The sequence below is a fragment of the Sardina pilchardus genome, chromosome 11 (genome assembly GCF_963854185.1).
Source record: "Sardina pilchardus chromosome 11, fSarPil1.1, whole genome shotgun sequence".
In the NCBI taxonomy this organism is placed as follows: Eukaryota; Metazoa; Chordata; class Actinopteri; order Clupeiformes; family Clupeidae; genus Sardina; species Sardina pilchardus.
Window position 1 is genome coordinate 11,986,628 of NC_085004.1, and position 7,726 is coordinate 11,994,353.

At 43.1% G+C, this 7,726-nt stretch overlaps 1 protein-coding gene across 3 annotated transcripts in view; it reads right to left on the reverse strand.

The window, feature by feature from the left end:
* pias1a (protein inhibitor of activated STAT, 1a) overlaps nt 1-7,726 on the reverse strand; it is a 46,671-nt gene that overhangs the window by 21,956 nt on the left and 16,989 nt on the right. The window lies entirely within an intron of this gene.

Here is a 7,726-nt window from a genome sequence, read left to right on the forward strand (position 1 = left end):
AGCCTCTGCAGGAGGGAGGGGGGACGGCACAGCACAGCACAGGCTGACTGATGGAGATACAGCCAGCAGAGAGGGGGGGGGGGGGGGGGGGGGGAGTACAGAAGGGTTTTGAGTGATGGAGAGACAGCTAACACAGACAGAGAGAGGAAAGAAAGAGAGAGAGAGAAAGAAAGAGAGAGCGTGAGTGAGAGAAAGAGAGTGAGCCAGAGAGTGTGTGAGAGAGAGAATGTGTGTGTGTGTGTGTGTGTGAGAGAGAGAGAGAGAGAGAGAGAGGGTGAGTGTGAGTGAGGGAGAGAGAGAGAGAGAGAGCTGGCACAAAGAGAAGGGGCTGACTGATAGAGAGACAGCAGAGAGAGGAGAGAGGGAGAGAGGGAGGGGGGAAGGAAGGGGGTTGAAGGAGATAGAAAGAGAGAGCGAGACAGACTGGAAGAGGAACAGACTAGAAGAGAATAACAACTCCAGCACGAGAGACAGGAAGAGGAAGAAACGTGGGGGAGGGGAGGAGAGAACGACGGGGCGGGAGAGAGTGTGAGACAGGCAGTGAGACAGCAACAGAGAGGAGGGAGACACACAGACAGGGAGCATCTCAGTGTGTGTGTGTGTGTGGGGAGAGAGAGAGAGAGAGAGAGAGAGAGAGAGAGAGGAAGGGAGGGGTAGAGAGAGAGATTAAGAGAGAGGAAGAGAGGGTGTGCACGCGCTTCTCTGTGTGTGTGTGTGTGTGTGTGTGTTGTCTTCTAGAGAGGCCTGTTATAATTAACCACACTCCTTCATTAGCGTCAGCCCTTTTATTATTAGGATAAAGAGGGCCATCGCCTCAAAGCTCGGGCTCAACGTCATTCATTAACACGTGGCTTTGCTCGCGCGCTTGGCCCCACAAATTACATTTGTTTGCTCCTGAAATGTGCCAGTCTTATCTCTGTTTGGGGGCGGGGGGTGAAAAGACAACAGCAGGAAGTTGAGAGCAGAAGAGGCCAGCGCGGTCCACCCTCTCCATCTCCGTAAGCAACACAATGCATTAGTCATGACGGCTGAGCAAGGTGCAATCTATGCAGCCGCCTGTCTGAGCCTGTGGCTGTTATATTCTCCCTCACTGTGTGTGTGTGCGTGTGTGTGTGTGTGTGTGTGTGTGTGTGTGTGTGTAAGTAGGTGAGTAAGGTGGTACAAATGTGCTAGCGCACAGACACACACATCCTTATTTGTGTGCTTTGCTAAGTGTGCAGTTGTTCATGTGTGTGTGTGTGTGTGTGTGTGTGTGTGTGTGTGTGTGTGTGTGTGTGTGTGTGTGTGTGTGTGTGATTATTTCAGCGTATGAGCGTGTGGTAGTGTATTTGCACTCACTACCAATTCTGTGTGCGTTTTGGAAAGGCAGGTGTGCGCGTGTGTACCTTCAACACTTTGTATGCAAATGCTGTGGGGAGGTGAGAAATGTGATGGCGACGATAGGCAGCACGTTTCTATGGGCGGCTGCCGGCGGCAAATTAATCACAAAACGCCATCTCTGGTCATTAAGATGCTAATTTATGAAAATATCTACATCTTCACATATCCGCCCAGATGATGCTGTGGATGCAGAGGGGTTTTTTTCTTGAGGAGACATGAAATAAAGGACAATCCGAGCGCATGAAATCTGACACAACGCAGAGCTACGACTCAAATCCAGGAAATGGGTAAACAGGAAAGGCTAAATCAGTCGCATGTCTCCTTTAAAGACGGAGGTGGGGGGGGGGGGGGAGGGGGACAGCATGTTGCTGTCATGGCAACAGACAGCACAAGCTATCCCATTTCACTGCCATTGGCTCATCACAATACTGTAGCAACAGTCTGCCCTGGCTTTTCTAGAGAATTCTTTAAAAAATCTCCATTACTGGTCCATGGGCTTCAAAAACAAGTTCCTCTAAACATTTGATTTGAAATTCCAACACACAGACTTCTTTCCAGTTACCAGTTACATATGATAAAAGAGGAACACACAAATATCTACCACTTGATACACTATCATTTCGACTTCTCTTGTCTATTTACTAGGAAACTAGCACTACGTATTGCATTAGTAGACTACGATATCTCTATTATATCAGTATAATTTCAGTCGTGTATGCCTGTGTGATCTAGGGATGTTAACCGGTGACTGGTTGACCGATGGTTGACCGTATCCACGTTAGCCGATCAAAGTTGTCGCTAGTCGGTTAAAAAAAAAAAAAAAACGATCTCTAAATTAGGCTATTATTATAGACAGTGGACTAAACGCTACTACAGCTAGCCGTCTCATTCCAAGGTCTTTTTTGCGTGAAGTTAACAAATTATCCCTCACACTCAATTTGTAATAACTCGCCTGCTCGTAGGCTACTTAATAAACCAATAAAAACATTCGCACGCATGCCTTGGCCGGTGCGTCTTTTGCAATCTGGAGGTGCCCGTTTTATCCATTGGTTTTTATCGTGTTGCAGCAACTTTCCGCATAAGATGGGCTTAGATTTGGAAACACATTACATCTACATTTCAGGAAGGGTCAGGAAGGGTCAGCAATGGTAACAGATAAGGTAATGATGATCATCTTTCTTTATTATTGTTAGTAGGCCTACTTCCTCAAACTATAGCGGCGTCTCCTCGGAGCTGTCATTTTCTTAAGTGAGCCGCGGCAATTTCAGTTTCAAATGAGCTTCTAACGCTAGACAAACGCCTTTATTTGCAACGCGATCACCTTGTACCCAAACCATTTCGAAACGAAGGAGCCATTTGTCCTCCACTTATTTACAAGCTCCTTGGTTTGCGGGACTCATGTTTCGCGCTCTAGGGGATTTTAAAAACAGTGACGTGAGTGAAAGTGCGGCGCCGCCGCCGGGGCTGTGTGTGTGAGCGGGGGACAGAGAGATGCGACAGGGTTGCAAAACTGCGTGGCTGTTATTTCAAATAGCGTAGAATATTTTAAACGAATCGGTTAACCGGTTTCAACCGGCTAATGAGGCTCGGTGGTCGGTCAAGAAAATTAGTAGTTTTCACCATCCCTAGTGTGATCACCTGCTCCGTTACAGTAAGGCATTCTTTCTCTCAAGAGTCCTGGTGGTACCTTGGCCAGCGCTTATAGCTCCGTAAACATAATAGAAATATCGCAGTCTATAGTCACAAACACCACGAGGCAAAGGACCATACCAGAATTATGCACATAATAATGCACAAAAAACGGTCAGACTCCAATAATGCTTTCTTTGAGAGTATTTAAAGTGTACCTATGCATTGTTCATGCCTGTAAATTTCAGGAAGTAAATGGTCTAGTGATGGCCTAAAGTCGTGTGGCTAAGCACAACTGACTTGACTGCCATCCAGGTTAGTCATCCGGAAGCCTCCATTTAACAGCTCCATTTTGTGGCAGAACAAAAGGACTGGAATTTTAAAGGATTGCTTACAGCACCAAGTCATCTGCACTCCACATTTTAGTCCTAGTCCTTTATTTCCATAATATGAAAAGGCTAAAATAGCACATGCCAAGTTAAAAGCTAAATACAATTTCTACAATAAAACAAATAAGGACGAACTGGAAGTCAGACTAGAGTAAACAAATTCTTCTTTTTCATTAGGAGCAGGACACTCGGAAACTGCTGGAAACACACACACACACGCACACACACAAAAAAGAATCTCAATACCGCATTGTGCTTTCAAAATTCTATTTGCAGTACATGATGGAGTCTACAGGAAGACAAGGATGGGCAGTATTTATGATACGTGGATTTAAAATACCTATTTTTGAATGGGTTGAAGAAAACGGCTTTCGTATTTTGCATCAAAGAACGTTTCTTGAGAACTTTAATCGTCAGTTTCTCGAGAACTTAAACCATCAGTTTCTCCAGAACTTTAACCATCAGTTTCTCGAGAAGTTTCATTGGAACACATGGAACCTGTTAGGTGGTTCCCCTGCAACATCGCTCCGCCAGTTGCCTCATGCCCTTTGGCGTCAATGTAGCCCCACTTAGCGCTTACATGGTACTCAGTTAGTTAAAAAAACAACTAAAAAGGGATATGATCAACAGCTTTACACAGTGCAGTGCCATTCTGGGCATGCTTTGACATTGTCAGAGACTTCATTCTTTGTACTGTGCGTCAGTGTACCATGAGTTTGAAGCCGCTATTCTAAGGTAATAGAATTGCATCGGGTTACTTTGAAACCACATTCTGTGGCTCTCAATAGATTCCAGAGGTGGGACAAAGTCATTGTTTGGCAAGTCACAAGTTAGTCTCAATTCATTGCCCTCAAGTCCCGAGTCAAGTCCCGAGTCAAGACAGGCAAGTCCCGAGTCAAGTCCAAGTCAAAGGCCAACAAGTCTCAAGTCAAGTCCCAAGTCCTACGGTCTGACTTTCGAGTCCTTTCAAAAATCGAGTGAAACAGGTATTTTGTCAATTGAATTTGTGTGTGCTGGAGAGATTGAGATGCAAATCTGTCTAGCAGAAATGTCAAATGGCATCTCTAGCACATTCTCAATGAAATATAGGCCCTATGTGTTAAAATATGTGTTCAATTTGTTAAGAAACCACTGATAGGCCTACACAATCTGAAATAGTTTTATAACGTGTGACCATGTTTATTACATTACAAAAATGTAGGCAAAACCGTATTGCCATAAGGGGGATACAGCTAATTCACAGCAGTGGCAATCCTAGTGTCTGCTCAAACCTCCAGTCCACACACACAGAAAATGGTGTGTCTTGTGTCTATTTCATATTTTGAATTCATAAACTTGACATATTTTGTTAACAATGTATAGCATTTTAGGATCTGCATAATTACTTATAGCTAAAAAATATTCAGTAATTTGAATACTTCATATTGACTACACTTGTCTTTAATGATATTACAGGGTGGTGTGTAGGTCTAATTGAGTGCCTGTCACTTTAAGAAGTACGTGAACGTAATTAGGTTTCATTCGGTTAGAAAAATAGTCACGCATAGTTCAAGGATATATGTTTTCATTAAATAAAATGAATGTTCAAAAAACTGACAAGGTAAAGAAAATATTTCTGATGTCATAGAAAATATCTTGCAATGTTAACTTCTACGATTTAGGTAGGTTACCGTGGCATGGCATTGTTGTACCGTTCACTTTTTCCTTGGTCATGTTTAATTGTGTGGGTGCTTAACTTACTCTACCATGACATGGAGTTAGATATGTATCCAATGAGTAACAACCAGTGCTCAAAATAAAACGTTATGGTAGCCTATTCTCCTCCTGATAATGTTAGTGGAATGGATTTAATGTGAATGTACACAAAAAGACGCATGTGGCTATGATACAGCGCACCTTTGAGGTGAAAATGTTCCACCTTTTAAAAGCCTAATCCTAATCGTGGTTAAATCCATCAATTAGACAACAGAACCAGTAGGGTAGGCTACCAGTTTGGTTTCATAGTAGCCTACCAGGCATATGTCAAAAGCAGGCTAGGATGAAGCTGGGAGGAATTTAACAAGTTATACACAGTCATTCGTTTCTTGTTTGTCTCCACGTAATTTTCGTAGGCAAACGAATAAACGAAATAATCTTAGGTATCATTTTGCTGGCGCATTCACGTCCGTTGTCTGGCCCTGCGTGTTGTCTAGCTTGTTCCGCGTGGTTGGCCGCTGTCGAATCAAAACAATCTAGGCTACAGTAAGTGATTTGATTGGATTTTGTGCCGAAAACGCGCATTGTCTCACGCACAGGCGCACACACATAAATATAGATAGATCAGTCCGTGTCTACATTTTATCTTTTTATCTTTCGTTTTTTTATGGGAAGTAGCAAGTCTTTACAAGTCAATAGGCGCAAGTCCAAGTGAAAGTCCGAGTCATTGATGTTAAAGTCCAAGTCGAGTTGCAAGTCTTTTTATATTTTGTCAAGTCGAGTCTAAAGTCATCAAATTCATGACTCGAGTCTGACTCGAGTCCAAGTCACATGACTCGAGTCCACACCTCTGATAGATTCAGTGGTTAGTTTGTGCCACCTGACAAGTTCAGATGTGACTTCTGGAGTACATCTCTGATACATTAGACTATGAGGCGTTACAGGAAGGTCAGCATAGCTGATTTGCTGACTGTTTGGATAGTTATGGCATGTCTCACAGGCAGAGAAAAGCTGTTGCTCTCAGCAGTCAGTGAGTCAGTGTGCTGATGAAGGAATAGATTAAATAGACAGATGTGAAAGGTTTGCAAAGTGATTTCATGCTCCCTTTAAGGAATATTTTTAGTATTTCCAAAATACACACAAAAACAGTATTCTATTTTGATACATGGCTTGGCTACTTGCAGTTTATTTTAATGCACTTAAATTAGGGTATTTGATTTTTTATTTTGAAAATACATTTTGATGTATTTTTGCCCATCCCTGAGTCTACATATTAATAGAGCACAAAATGGAATGGACTCCAGTGCCTTCGGTAAACCTAAAATATTTTCACAGAGACCTATTTTCCCCCCTCGATTATTTCCTGTAACCTACTGCGCTAGATGCGCTGGTACTATTGTTGGCTGAGGCTGCTGTGCGACTCCTTGCAGCGCCAGAGTAGGGGCACTCTCTCGTTTCCACGGAGATGGACAAGCAGTGCCAGCCACAGCACACAAGCAACAACACAGAGCAGGAATGCGTGTGTGCGCGCACGCGCGTGTGTGTGTGTGCAGTCAGTCAGTCAGTCAGTCAGTCAGACGGTCAGACACTGGGGCACAAGCAGAGTTGCACAGAGTGCCGAGCCAGACAAACACAGATGAGCGTATCAGCAAACGCAAACATAAACACACACACACACACACACACAAGCCAATCCAGCCTCTCGCTCTGGCTCGGTCTAAAACACACACACAAACAAGCATGCATCCACACTCACACACAAAATCAACACAATCAAGCAGATCAACAAACACAAACACACAAGTCTGTCCACAGGCCCACCCACCCACTCACTCACTCTGGCTCTCTTACAAACACACACAGACACACACACACACACACAGTGGTAGGTTTGATGAGCTTGTCTAGCACTTCACTCTCTCACTCACTCTCACACACACAGACAGACACAAACACCATGGGTGAACGGAATATATAGTCTTAGATTTTTTTCCTACACGGTATTATATGGAGAAAAAACATTAGCCTTTGAGTATTTCAACAGTCAGTTCTGATGACCTTTGTAAATGGACTGAAGTTCGCTCTAAATATCTACTTTTATCGATTATGCTGAACATTAGCATCTCTATGAGATTTCTCATATACATTAGCCATAAGATCCACATATTCTGCCAATTGCAATACTAGCCTACATGATAGCTCACATCGAAGGAAATAAGTGAGATGTACTCTGTCTGCATAGTTTTACAGTGAATCCTAAGTCAAGAGCTGAAAGGAACTTCAGACTTTCTCTTGGAAAACTGTTTCATCTTTTCAGCAAATGCAAATGGCTAGGCTGGCAGTGAATGCAGAATTGGAAATGTGTCATTATTATATTGGCTATTATTATTGGTAATAATGAACTGTAAAGTAAGTCAGATTTATAAAAAATATGTTTTAAAGGATATCGACTAATTATAGCTATCGTCAAAATCACAAAACATATTGAGATATTATATTTTGTCCATATCGCCCACACCAACACATACACACGTGGGTTTGATAAACTTGCCCATCACTTCTCACACACACACACACACACTCCTGGGTTTGATAAGCTTGCCCATCACTTCACACACACACACACACACGTG